General features: G+C 37.7%; 1 pseudogene; it reads left to right on the plus strand.

Annotated features, from left to right (window-relative positions):
• Positions 1–1,182: 1,182 nt before the first annotated feature.
• Positions 1,183–9,762, plus strand: LOC137262236 (delta-like protein A; annotated as a pseudogene).
• The last annotated feature ends 5,977 nt before the right edge of the window (positions 9,763–15,739 follow it).

Here is a 15,739-nt window from a genome sequence, read left to right on the forward strand (position 1 = left end):
ATCTTTAATGAAAAGTACTTGTTCGATGCTGTTTGCAAACGTTATGTGCGTGATCAGTGGTTCAATATAAGATTCTTAGAAACCAACCACAGATCATTGCTGTTTTCAATCAGCATGACATGTTCAACAACCGTGACCCTGGAAACTTATACGTGCAGAGTAGAACAGCTTCTTGCATGTTTGAGATACGTCTCACTGGAAGTAAGTTACCACGATAGGCAATAGCAAGTACTCACATGTTTGTCAAAAGGTTTGTAGAGTCGCGGTGTTGAAAATAGACAAAGGTGTTCGTTAAGGATCAATGTTTCCTCGAATATGTTGTAACATCATTCAAAATGCGTCGATATGGTGCAAAAGGTCCTTTATGCCTCAGCAGGCAGCCATGTTGATGGGGCTTTCATTTTGTTTACACAAAGTAAAGATTTGAATAATGAGAGGTCATTATTTCACGTTTAATAGCATCAAAATTATCAAACTCCATGTACATTATTCTTACTGGTTCCGTTTCTCCTCATGACGACAGGTAGTATTATGTATTTTGTTGTATACTAGGGACTAAATGTAAAGCGAAAAATACAATATTGAATTAACTGACCTTTATCATCTGGTCCATAACCAGATCCTCAAAATCCTAGTTTTGACAATTCAAATTTACTGCTCGTGGAAGTTTTCACAGGGACACAAAAAGAGGCACATGGGTGATCCTTTTCACTATCATTCACAATTAGCAGGGTCCTTGTGTACGTTTTGACCACATGGGCGTATTAACAACGTATATGAAACATTACCAGTCTGGAATGGCGTGTCCCTAATGATGTTTATAAGGGCGATACTGTCATAACGTTATGATTAGATAACAAGTACATATTGAACATAAACATTACCAACACTACAATAACGAGAAATTAAAGCCTAAAATGTGTTACAAAATTATACAAAATGCTATCATATTACCAGAAACGAGTCTGAAGACTATAATAGTTCTGAAGTTTCAGTCTCGCAACTTTCTGAGTGCAACATTGATTGTAGGGTCTCTTTAGACATTTTGAGTTTTGTTTCAACTTTACTGGAGCAACAGGTTCCGCATAGAATTTGGGTCTATATTTTCAACGCACAGTACTTATTCTACCCTCTTGACTGTTGTCAATACACACTGGTCACTATGACTACGTAATGGTATATATGGACAGACGTGCAGTAGACATTAAACCGAGGACAAAGTGGAGACAGAAATGCAACTGTTCAGAGTTCCACTTTACCTACCTCTACTGCGTAAGTTAACAGAAAAGTTACTTTCTTTTCAAAGTGTAACGATGAGTGAAATGTTAACCTTTAATATTTAAATTATTTAGCAGTAGAAATGGTAAATGTCCTTTCTTTTCGCAGATAACAAATTAACATTTCCTATAACATGCAATCACAAACAATGATATTTATATATGTTATGTCCGTTTCTGCTTTCTCAGTTTTGTCATGCTGGGCAGTTCTCGATAGCGTCTATGGATCGTGTACGGATGACAAGCAGTGTCTTAATGGTGGAAAATGCGACTCAACCGCTACCTCCTGTGACTGTACCGACACTGGGTATGAGGGTGAAACGTGCCAAACTGGTAAGTCAAAAGAAACATGTGTTAGTGTATGTTAAAAATAACCACTCATTTGATTAAAGAAATACGTAAGCGAAGTAGGGGTCCACTATACTACTAAGCGATACAAGTTTACTATGTTCGAATAACGATCATATGATACCGTCACAACAGTATACCAGGCGACTCTCTGGGTACGATTTGATCATCTGCGGCCTATACTTGCACAAAATTGTAGATGATGTAAAATGTTTCTATTTTCGTCCTCATTCTTGGTAGATATTGATGAATGTGCAAAACTTACTGATGATTGTCATGCAAACGCCGACTGCACAAACACTGAAGGGTCCTTCACATGTACGTGCAAGGATGGCTATGCTGGGAATGGAAAGACCTGCATAGGTAAAGTGTATACACCGTTACAAATTGTTGTTAATGTTACATCTTAGGTTTTGCTTAAATTTTATGTTCTTTGACATGAAACCAGGCAACTCCATACATTAAAAGAGAACATTTAGATCAGATCAAGAATCAAGTGTTTGAAATGTATGCTCTCTGACTCATACCATTCATTCCAATGAAGACGTAAGGCTATACTGCGAAACGTTGTGTTCCTCGTTATAAAGAAGCTGACTTCCATAAAATAATCTCGTCCTTGGGAATTGTAATGTCGCAAAAGTACTAGAAACTCAAGTTTTTGCTTTGTACATTTGGGTCCAAGCACAATTTGTGCAAAAGATGTAGAAGCTTAATATCACATACCAGTAGTTCACTCATAGAACATTACTATTAACATTATACGAGATTGGTTCGTATACACCTGATGGACCTGAAAGCACATTTTATGGAAACGAGTACACTAACTGTATGAATAAATGTTGCTCTCAGAAAAAGTGGAAACTGCGTCATAGGTCAAGCAGCTGGTGTTATGGTTTTAAGGGTGGTTGTAGTCATTGTCTTTTAAAGGTGATTGTAGTCATTGTAGAATGTAACTGTACTGGGACTGGAAATAGTGGCGAAACGTGCCACACTGGTAAGTCAACAGAAACATTTTGCTAGTTTATGTTAGAAATCTCCACTCATTTAATCATAGAAAAGCAATTTATAGCAAGCGATTCTCCGGGTAAGATTTGATCTTCAGCAGACCGTGCAAGAGGCCAATGGATGGGCCATGCTCAGTAAGAAAACTGGCATGTATAACTGTATTCGAAGCTCATGTACTGATGTACATTTTGCCAGTCGTAGGTTTGACTGATCCCGATTTATACAGCTCCATGATGCACCTGGCATATTGATGGCTGCAATGTTAGGATAGAGCGCATCTGCATTTTTAAATATCTCAAATATTTCGCAGAGAATTTCTTTACTGGGCAACAGAGAACTGATTTGTTTCACATTAAAACCACATAAATTTCATTAGCAAAAGTAAAATATTTTCATTTTCGTCTTCATTCTTCGTAGACATTGATGAATGCACGACAAGTGCTCATGACTGTGACACAAACGCCGAATGCACAAACACTGACGGGTCCTTCACCTGCACGTGCAAGCCTGGCTTCAATGGGAATGGAAAGACGTGCACAGGTAAATGGATACGCAATTTTATAAATTACTGTTATTGTTACATTGTTACGTTTTGCTTATAAGGTATAGATTATCTTCTGTGAGACGAAACTAGGTAACTCCACCTTTTGGACTGCACGACGGGAATGCATATTGAATTGATCAAAAGAGAACGTTTGGAACAGAAAAAAAGATTGCTACAAAGATAAAGGGAAACTCAAGTTTTCTTGGTACTTTTGTTACCAATCACATTTACAAAAGAGTTAGTTCCATAATATTACATGTCTGTGATTCAGGCACATGTACTACTGTGTTAACTTTACAAGAGACTGTCAGGTGTATAACCAATAGAATATGGAAGAAAATCGTATGGGCTGAATGCAGTGAATGTTGAAAAAGGCGCCAACGGCCGATGTCTTTGTAAACTGAGTAGTAGTAGTCATTGTAAAATGCGATGGTCAAAGTCCTAGCTATTAGGGATGACTGGGTTTGTTGTACACTTGCCATTTGTGTTGCAAGGTAGACTGTAATTAAGGGATCTTTGACTTGTCATTTCATATGCATTTGTAATGAATTAAGAACTTAGAACCAAATTTATACTTGAAAATACTTTGCACATCCTCATCATCACGAAGCTGCAATATTGATGTCCAAAAATGATGGAACTATTCTGACCAACTTACCTATTTATGTATACAAAGCAATGCTTGTCAGACGAAATATCCTAAGTGTATGAAATGATAATGTCTCCTATGTATGCAACAATGATAAGGTCTCCCCACTTCAGAAATATACTTGATTGTGACGTGTTCAGAATATTTCTGTATGTTATATTAGTGAACATTAGAACATAGTATTTATCGGCGAAGAAATGTTTTAGTGCTACCTCTCTGACAAATGTTAAAGGCAATAGATTGCTACTTTGGTTAAAACATTTGACAACCTGTGTCAGTCCTGTTTCGATTGGGTCATATAACAAACAATTTAAGATGACACATGTCAGACATCAAAGTGTCATGTGAGATAAATTATTTTTGCTGGGTACTTTTTCCTGCAGTATATCCATTTAAATCGTAAACAAGGAACTCATAAAATAAATCTCAATTCTATCAGCATTTTTGTTGAGAAACGAAAGGCTAATGCACCAGAGAATCAATCGATGAGCCGTTTTAGGCCTGAAACTGGTACATCAGAGGAAAGATGTTACAAGAGTGATATTCGGACATATCCTCATATATAGTTAAGGTAATCTATTACTTTCAGTGAGAAATGTATTTGGAGGCTTTGGGATTAGATAATGTGCATATAATATGCGAAAACAAAGAGGTTGTTATACGTAAAATCGGTGGAAGTTAACGGCATCTAACGAGTGAGAGTTCAAATGTCCAATGACATTTACAATCGAAGAAAATGAGTCGGAATTGAGCGCCTTAAGGTTGTATTGATTTTAACATGTGATGTTTAGTGTTATACGTACTTGGGCTGTATGGTTCAGTTGCATATTTTCCTACCGGGGCTTTCGTAAAGTAGGCCCAGGGTTTCTATACGAAAATAGGGTTTTTGACCTTCGACACCAGAGAGAAGCCCTGGCATATATTCAGAAACGCGGGCTTTTATTCGGAAAGTGACAATCATAAGAAATCACAAGGCAATAATTTAAGGAAATCTTTTTAATATTACTTTCACGAATATGGTAATGACTATGCAACGAAACGGAACGCATACTAACTCCAATATAACTCTTGAAATTTAGATAGGCTAGTTCTATATAATCGAGCCAATCCATCGCACCAAGGATCGTGGCTAAACAGCATAAACAACTATGTTCGTCATGTCAACTATTTGAAGAAACAACATGAACATTTTGTATTGTGAAAAGGGGAGGCTACTCTGAATTGACACACTTTGGATGAGAGGGCTTGCTTTCGGAAAGCCCCGGTAATGTGTAGCAAGATATAGTCTGGTAGATGGTATAGTCTCAAATATAACGTTTTATTTGATCAACGTATAAAACTAATTGTTTTTGAAGACATACCTCTGTGCATAAGTCCTACGTCATATGTTTTAATCTTTAATACATTTCGCAGTGTATAATATCTTCGCTGGTTGTGTGTGTGTCAACTTAGGCGGTATGATGTGCACTGGTGAAAATAGTTCAGATTACATATTGTGAAGAGTGTCAAGTGATGGTGGCATGATTGCCTTTTTGTCGTAGCATTTACCGAGGCAAAAGTATCCCCATGATTTCACATGTTTCAAGATTTCATTTCTCACAGATATCAATGAATGCACTGATGGAACACATAACTGTCACCCTAACGCTGACTGTGCAAACAGTGACGGTTCCTTCACCTGTACATGCAAGACTGGCCATGTTGGAGACGGAGTGACATGCAAGTGGTATTTTTTCTAAGTTGTGACCAACGATTTGGTCAATGCAGCGTATACCGTTCTCCAAAACAACACACCTTTACTTGCATCCACATATTTCTCCAGGATTTTCTAATAAACAATGATAATAAAGTTATAAAAGCAGACAATACATGGTGATGATATAATTGCAATCATACAACGGATATATGTAATTGCTCATGTTTGAGTCAGTAACAGTCTGATAATCGTGTTTACTTCACATAAAGTCTAGACGAAAAATAAAGCACAAAATATGTAGCACTATATCATCTTCCTTTTATGTTGTTATAGGTACTGATTGTACATCAGCTGGCAACGAATGCTTACATGATGGTACTTGTGACATTCCGTCTGGTGAAACGGCTGGTACATGTTCGTGTAAAGACGGATACAGTGGTCGTATTTGTGAGAATGGTGAGTCTTTTCTTTCTGTCATTATGTATCAATCTTACTTAAAAGGTCTTGTGATCAAAAACTGAATGTCTGCGCGATTGGTTTCTATACAGTTATGGAGTAGGAATAATACATACTTTGCGCTGATATATTGTCCTGAGAACTTTTTATTCTTTCAGCGCAATGTTGAAACCTTTTACAGAAAAGAATATTCCATCTCAACTGCGAGGTTTATTCTTTGATACTTAACATCCTCTTTACAAATTGATGCGTGATGTCAGAATCTTATGTTCAATTTTACTTGCTTACTGCAAAAGGTGCCAATGAAATGACGTTGGAGCAACAGTGAAAACCATTGACTCAAGTCAGTGCTTTCCTTAGAAATCAAAAGGCCTCCAAGGTAGAAGCTTATATGCAAAGAAAACAAAGTATTTTTCAATTTCAAGGAATATTTCGGAAAGCCAATCAACATATGTTTTAGTTAAGTTACTTAACGACAATACATTGCCTCTGCAAATGTTACCATCTAATCTCCGTGGAATCGGGTATATATTTCATAACATATATTGCATTTCAAATTCAAATATATTGATGAATACATCGATGCTACAGATAACTGCCATGGCAACGTAGTGTGCACCGACACATTCGTTTATTGTAATGGTCTTCAAAAAGCCTGTGTAATAATGGCACAAAATGTGTTCAATCTAAACCATTTTTGCTCGGTATATATATTTCTCTGTGATGATTTCAGAAGGAAAAGTAGAGTTAAAGCATGTCACTATGTTATGTTTGGGATTGCACTTTCTCTGTAAAGTAGTGATTCTGGTACCTCCTTGGGCTTGTGTCCCATTCGGGTATCGGGGCCATAGTCAGGCACCAAATAGTCATTTTGTCAGCGATCTAACCCCCTCAGACACAATGGATCCAAACGTTGATGGTTTCCTATTGTAAAGATAATGTGCAATCGTAAACATAGCATGCGTGTTATGTTACCACTTGCTACATGTCACTTAGTATTGAAAAGATCTCAGATTAAGAAATATGCATTTCTACAATGATCGCTTTCAGTCGTATTCATTGCTGATACAACATTAAGATAATAACCTATTTCATAACTAACCTATTTGGTTTGGACGACACTTTCAAAATAAAGGCTGAATATGGTATCACATAGTCTGTCTCACAGTTCCTGTACCACATTATTTTGCCTACTGCCAAGTCTTCTCTGCAGTGCTACAGCCTTAAATGAAGCAAGCCTAGATTTCCACGGTTCAGCATCCTCCATCTCCCTGGGGCTCCTTTTCATTTAAAATGTATTTGTTTGTTACTATCAAAGATTTTTAGATATATTCAGAGACAAGGTCTTAGTCAGGCATCACACAACGATCCACATTTCTTTTCTAACTGAAACTAGGTTCCATGTCAAAATTCCTCAGCACGTTATGGACTGTGTTATAATTATGTTTACGACAGTTAATGTTCAGTAAACTGCTTTCATTACTCTTGGCGCTTGTTCGTGTGTTCCGTCTCACTGAGCACGGATTTAGTCGTTCTGTTGGTGCATCATTGAATTATTGTCAGTTTTCATGTATGTTGCATAACATTTGGGGATAATGGGCATAAGTATTCTACATATTGCGAATTCGACAGTGCCAAGTGATGATATCATGACTGCATTTCTTGTCGCAGCATTTACCGAGGCAACAGTATCCCCATGATTTCACATATTTCATTTCTCACAGATATCAATGAATGCACTGATGGAACACATAACTGTCACCCTAACGCTGACTGCGCAAACAGTGACGGTTCCTTCACCTGTACATGCAAGACTGGCCATGCTGGAGACGGAGTGACATGCAAGTGGTATTTTTTCTAAGTTGTGACCAACGATGCAAGGCAAAATATTATTAAATTGAGTATACAGTCATTTAATTGACATTACATATTTATCAAGTTATCATATTAAGTTCGAGCAGAAAACACAGGTGACGATATAGTCCCGATAAACGTAAATATCTAAATTACCCAGCATTGCGTCACTAACAAACCAATAATCATGTTTTACTTTACATCAGTTGGACGAAAAGTAAAGTACCAGATGTATAACATTGTGTCTTCTTTTTATGTTGTTATAGGTACTGATTGTACATCAGCTGGCAACGAATGCTTACATGATGGTACTTGTGACATTCCGTCTGGTGAAACGGCTGGTACATGCTTGTGTAAAGACGGATACAGTGGTCGTATTTGTGAGAATGGTGAGTCTATTTCCGTGTGTCATTATTTGTCAATTTTATCCAAAAGGCCATGTGATCGAATATCTGCGTGAATGAGTTCCAGTATAGTTATTGAGTAGGTATACTTGATGCGTTCCCATTCCTCAAATTGTTCTGATTTTGTTGTCTTTTTCGGTTTTAATGTTCAAATCATTTCAGACAGGAACATTTCACCTCCACAGCGACGTTTATGTTTGTTTGTTCGCTACATATGACCCAAATTAAAACTGTATAGAGGAAGTCAGAAATCTATGTTCTTATTTTCATGTGCTTACTACTTAACTTATTGTGGCAATTACATTTAAAAACATTAACACATATTTCCACAGAAAGCAAAAGGCCAAGACAGTTGACACTTATAAGTGAACAGAAAAGTACTTTTGTCATTTACAATTGCTTAGTTTGGAAATTAAATCACAACTGATGTAATTATTATGGTCGTTAACCACCATACGTTCCAATAGCATTCTGTACCAGTTAAGCTTTTTGGAAGCGGGCATATATTTTACATTATTTCGTATTCAAAGATCTAATCTAATAATATTTTTTTCACAGATGTTGATGAATGCACTGACGGTACAGATAACTGCAATGACGACGCTGACTGCACAAACACAGACGGCTCCTTCACCTGCACATGCAAGAGTGGCTATGTTGGAGACGGAATGACATGCGACCGTAACAACTTCTTTCAAATACGTTTATCACAAAATAGCAGTGACGATAGATTATGTCGAATTTTCGATGGCTGAAGTATCAGTAGTATGTGTCGAATTCATCTGATTTCACCGAATGCGAAACCATTCTGCCTTTTTTAATCTGGAAATGTACTGGAATACACATCTAATAAAATGATTAGGAATACATATAAGACATACCTTCACAGTGCCTGATGTCAGCAAGCATGTAGATATATTCACATTATTAAACGAACAAAATACTTATAACATTAAGCAATATTGCTCAGGTTTACTTCAGGTGCTATTGCATCATGAAAAGACCACGAATCAGACAACTTTGAAGCTATGATTAAACACAAGTATGCGTTTAACCCTGATCTAAGGGGTCTGCATTACGAGGCGCATGTACGTGGACAAACAGATTCTGGTCATGTTGTGTTCTTTCAAAAATCCTTGCTACATTCTGACATTAATGCTGATGGGCGTGATCTTGTCTTGATCTTCTGTCTCATTTGCCTTTATGGTGTGCAAATTGACTGAAAAAAATGTGAATTTGCATTTTGTCAATGTTGATAGTGTTTTCACCAATTCAGTGTCTTAAGACAAGTTACTGTAACAATTACCTAGTTTTCATAATAACATATACTCCAGTTACGCTTATTTTTATTGCTTACCATTCTAAATAAATATTGTTACTCTGTATCACTGGCAGTTCATGGAAAAGAAACAACAAATATTAGACTGACATGTATGCACTATATTTCAGCGTCTGGTGCTGCTAGGAAGTCGGGGAATCTCTTGCTGCTCATTGTTGTAGCTGTCCTCACAGAGCTGAGCCTCAACTGAATACAGCAGGACCGGAGCAGGACCATGTTATTTGTTAAGTTACTGTGAGCTCCTTACAAAACCTCATGGAAACTATATGTTGTAATTTGAATGGTACTTTAATCTGTGAAACATGATAAAAAGAAATTGAAGGATTGAGCATTCTCTATGAATGTAGGAAGATTCTGAGGACTCTTATGAAAGGTTTTACACTGGTCAAAAACTCGAAAGTATCAATAGATGAATATGAAAAAACGATGTGTTCAGGATGTGACCCATTTGGAAAATGCAATCCAGTGACTTTTTAAAAGGGATCGCCTCTTCTTCAGTCCAATGTAATTTCCTCACTACAGACAAGAAGACAAAATTCTCCCCTGGTTACCTTTAGGCCATTGATGACATGTTACTGATGACGTGGACCTGTCCCCACTGACCACTGACACAGAGTAAATGTCACCTACTTTTTATCTACAGTGACAGTCAGTGACACCTTCCAACCAAATGTGTCTTAATGATTATGTTCTATAAAAAATGTATAATGTAGAAACCATTATAATAAACATATGCTGTCAAATGCATCTGTCAACTTGTTTGTTTGATTCATAATTCCAAAAAGTGTGAAAAAATCAGATCAAGGGTATATCAAAAGCATTTCTAAACATTTACGATGTCAGCGTTTATCATATCCGACAAAATGAATTTTTGTACTGAACTTTGGAAAATATGTACAATAAAACAAGCATGCCAATTCACGTGTATTCGTCTGTACTTGATGAGTAATTTCACAAAGTGGAGAAACTGACTGATAAAAGTGTCGCACTAGAGTTGTCTCAGGCACACAGACGCACTTCAGGACACGGACACACAGGGACACGGCTTAAAGCATATATAAGCATATTTAACACAGCAGCAATGTCTGACAGCTTGAGCAATTGCAGAAGGAATTGACTGGTCATCCTTGATGATTTAGAAGCTTTTGATCTTTTCATATGCATTAGAAACTGCTAACAATTTCATACCCTTGTCCCTCTATCCAAGACGGTATTCATCGCTCTATTTCACAAAAAGCACATAAAGTGTGAAGGCTTGTAATTTGTTATTCGGATAATGGTACATATCGATTCCATTCAAAGTGATATGCGCGTCAACGCGGGACAAAACCAATGTTCTAGGTTTCTGCTTGAGAATAAAAGAATATCCAATAAATGAGATGGTGCATACGAACGGACGGGGAGACGTTCATCACTTTCTTTTTCTATTGTTCGATTACATGTGTCTGGTGAGTGTCCTGTATGAAACGTTGGCACACCACGTGCATGATGAGATATAAAACACTCTACAGAAAAAAGTCATCTATATTCTTACAGTTGCCATGAAGAAAAGTTTGTGAGTCACCTTTATACCAGCAAAATGAAACACGGACAAATCTGTACTATTCAGTTGTATATTGAATAAGCAAGGGATACAGGAAATGACTGTACAGATTTCTATTACAGTGCTATTGGATCACAAATCTAAATTTTAGGGTCACAAACCTAACATATTAACTCGCTCAGTGAGACAACTAGTCTACATAAATGCAATTCCAAATTTACACACTACAGCTGATGTAAAGGATGCCAGTCACAAGTTTTTCTGGTCCCAATTAATACAGTACCCTGATGCACCTGACATACTGATGGCCGCTGTTTTTACAGCGCGTCTGCATTTGTGAAATAACTCAACTAGTTGGTAGGAAAGCATAATTTCTTTACTGATAAACAGAAACCTCAAATAGCTGTAAAATGCTTATCATGTTTTCAGTCTTAAGTGAAATAAATGACTGAAATTCTTACGTTGACGTGTACAGCTTATGATACAATCTTTATCATGTAGACATTTGCAACGTTTGTCTTGTCTTTGTGACGGGTGTTAAACTGTTTGGAACATCTGGCATTGTCACTGTTTGAGGTGATTCCTGTTCATTATACAGTCGGAGTTGTATAACAGAAAATGCTGTAACCACATACTTCGTATGAATGTGAGAAAAGACTTGTCGCCTCTACACGTTGGCATTTTAGCATTTGTAGAGAAACAATCTCCCTTACAGGTGGACGAACGGTGACGATTTCCGCATACCTTATGAATTTGACTGTTTCCACCTTCTTCGTGATCCTATGACGCGTTCGCCTCCAGTTTTCTTGTCACTGACACAGGAAAAATGTCATCTACTTTCTACTTACAGTGACAAACAATTCAGCTGAAGATAAATGATGGTATACTATGTCTGAGGCTTCTAGTCTTGTAAATCTGTATTGAATCGAATAAACATCACCTACTATGCTTTGACTGTCTTTGAGTTTATTTAATGACATTTTTAAAGTTGCTTATTGGTAGTTAATGAGGACTACATGTAGCGTATTCAGCTGTGAGAAATTAATCAACATCAACGCAACTGTCAGAAATTTCAAGAAGAATGACGACGACACATAATGCATAAGAGACAAGGGAATGCTTTTATGAACATCGTGTCACGTCGACAGGATACAATAACATGATTTGAAGACACCAAATCTCGCGACGTTTGGCATACGTTTACAGGTCCTTGGGACCAGGCCCAAATCCCAAAGGGGGCGAAAAAGTACAACAAAACATGTACAAAATGATATGCACTGCCATTAAAGCCTTGGTAAAGCCATGCATGCTTATACAGATGATTACACTCCTTCATACAAATTAGTTATCCTTAGATATTAGACTGGGTGAGAAGCGTTGCATTTGCCTCATGTTTACACAACAACATGTCTGTTTCCATTGAATATTTCGTTGTTTTGGCGTCTTCATTTTATCTTTTTAATTTTATATTATATTTTAGTTTATTATTTGTTTATGTACTTATTTATTGTATTTATTTTCTTAACAGAGCCTGAACATCCAGTTCCGTTTGTCTCTTTCTCTTACATGAATTAATGTAGACGAAGTCTAAACCCAGGACCTGGTCTTCACATAAAAACATTTTCACTATAACGCCACTTGTGGGGCAGTTACAGTATATCTATTCCCATTGAATATATGTGACTGATACATTTCATTTCCTTTTGGATTTGTCATCTAATTTTTCAATTTTTAATTTTATCTTTGTTTTTTGTTTTTATTTTTCTACTTATTTATTGCATTTATTTTCTTAAGTCAAAGAGCCTGAGCACCCAGTCCCATTTATCGTCTCTTACGATAAGCATGAATTAATGTAGACAAAGTCTAACCCGGGTGTTCACGGGTTTTAAATTCGTCCCATAAAAACATTTTCACCATAATGCCATTGTGGGGCAGTTACAAACCGACAGTATCGGTATGCTAATGGGTATTTCTAAATATACCCACGTCTCAAAACAACTTCATACCAGCTAAAATATTGATCGTGTGCGCACTATTGGCACAATGCCACTGAAACCTTATGCATCATGAACCGACATCTATTGAACAAAACATTACAAACTCTTATGGCGTGGCAACGAAATTTAATGATGATGTGACGTAATCTATAAAGAGAGGGTGAAACTCGAAATTTATATGGTAAAATGGACACAGACTTCAATCACACAAAAGCTCTCAGAAGTGAATGTCAGTTACGGGTGTGTCCTCCCTGTGCCTGAATGCATGCAAACACACGCCTGCGCATTGATGATGTTGTTAGGGATTCTCTGCCACTCCTCTCTGAGCGCTTGAATCAGCTGTTGACGGGTTTGTGGAGGTGCTTGACGCTGTCTGATACGACGATCCAGGAGGAGGCCAAGTCAGAACGTTGACGTCATTGCGATTTAGGAAGTCCTGAACAACTCGAGCAAAATGGGGCCTGGCATTGTCATGTTGAAGTAGAGTGCCTCGCTGCTGTTGAAGGAGGAAAAGAAGAACTACTAGCCTCAAAACCTGGTCCGTGTAGCGTTGTCCAGTCAGGTTCTGTTCAAAGACAACGAGTCTAGTGGTCTGATCTCCCATTATGTTCCCCCAGATCATAACACTTCCTTCGCCGAAAGGTCTCGTGCTCTCTCTTTAAACTCAAAATTGCACGTGGGTCTCGTGCACAAGCAAGAAAACCAACTTTTGGAAAACTTCGCTTGTAAAAAATGATTTTAAAATGTTGCGTTTCTGCACTACGTTTTCAGTGTCTGTGAAGAAAGGAAATATTATAACGCCGTATTTTGCTTTATTCAAAATTAAACTTTTAGTTTTAATCAACAATATTAGGGGTCAAGTTTCTTTTGGACGTGAGTGTATGTTTCGTTCATCTCACTATACGTCAATCACAGGTCAACTCGAACATCCGGCTATCATCACACATTAAACTGACAGCTGGTGATACACCTCACAAATGTGTGAAACATTCTTGTCCACCATTCTCAGAGGGCACAGTTGCGGTCAACAGTTCTTTTACTGACACTTCAGTTCCGATGGCATATAATTTTTTTAGCCCCAACGTTCTTTGTTATCTTTTGTTTAAAATATATATGCGTGTGCATATACCTAGAATATGATCAATTAACTGTTTCGTCCTTTTTAAGGTTTTTCGCAGATTTGGTATAAACCTCATAAGTTTAGGACGCTTAAAGCAGTCCCAAGACATCCCATGTATTCATACGTATCACGTCAAAAGACGCTTGCACGTCGTAGACAAATCTTACATTTATCTTTGGATGTTCTTTGGATTTAAATAATAGATATACATGGGATGTGCAATATCTATCGTTCACTCAATGCTTTTAACTGTCGAAGTATGTGACACCTTCCTTACAGGTTAAGAAACTGTGTGCAGATATGTTTGGGGTTTTGAAAGTTTGACGTTTCGTTTGCTTGTAACTGGAGTCAGTGAGTGAGTGAGTCAGTCAGTCAGTCAGTCAGTGAGTCACATCGGCAGTGTTTCCGCCACATCGTGACGGAAACACTCTATACGTGTATCAGGAATAACGGTATTTCATACAACCAGTCAACAACGGACAATATAATAAGTAGGAGAAAGCTAAAACAAGCATGTAAGCATTAAAACATTAACTACAAAACAGAACACTACAACATAAAAACAGGCTATAGATCACAAGCAACCGAGCATGCCGTACATGCCCAATTTATAACCTCCAGGTTGGAATCCATTCTCTTCCCACAGTGGTTACTTGTCACATCTTCCTACGTAACCTCTGTTCTAATACGACCCTTTCATGGTGCGAGTATTCAAGACTCGTGATTGGAGGCAATCAGATTTAGTAGTGCAATCAGCGACCTTGTTTCAAAAGTGATAGTTCGAAAGATCTCGGTACTTTCCGGATGCATCGTGAAAACTAGAACCTCTTCCCGACCGCGATACTCAAATGTTTCTTCTAGACAGAACTCAGTCATGTCATTTTTGTTTCTCCACATTGCTTGCATTTGTCAAGTTGAATCTAAGTCGATGTAACACGTGGTCTGAGTGGACAGACAAAAAGGGAGATAAATCTGCTGCCATTTTTTGCCGCTAGGAGATTTTGTGAGAACCGCGAAATATGGCCGTATTAGAACAGAGGTTCGTAGGAAGATATGACAAGTAACCTCTGTGGGAAGAGAATGGTTGGAATCGGGTTTCCATAGTTTCTGGTGGTATAAGGAGCGGGATTAATTGGGTTGATGGTGTGTCTTTGCACCCCTTTGTCATGGAACATTACCTATTGTACCTTCAGCTAAATTGTTTTGTGGAAACTTGAGTACGTACATCTTACCCGTTTACTCATGTGTCTGAAATGTTATTTTAATGACGAATATCTAGAGCAATAAAACATGAATTTCTGGTCATAGGTACCTGGAGACAAATGAGTGCTGCAGCCCTTTGTGTGTCATTCATTAAAGGACCCTAAATAGTCCAGATAGGAGATGGTTTTGATCAAGGGTGCTGTGATACAAAGCGCTCTTAAGGTGACCGTAACTCCCATACCACAACATAGACTTAAGGTTGTCTTAGTGCTATGATTGTTTTGTACAACGGCACCCTGGTCGT

Source organism: Haliotis asinina, chromosome 14 (genome assembly GCF_037392515.1).
Source record: "Haliotis asinina isolate JCU_RB_2024 chromosome 14, JCU_Hal_asi_v2, whole genome shotgun sequence".
Taxonomy (NCBI): domain Eukaryota; kingdom Metazoa; phylum Mollusca; class Gastropoda; order Lepetellida; family Haliotidae; genus Haliotis; species Haliotis asinina.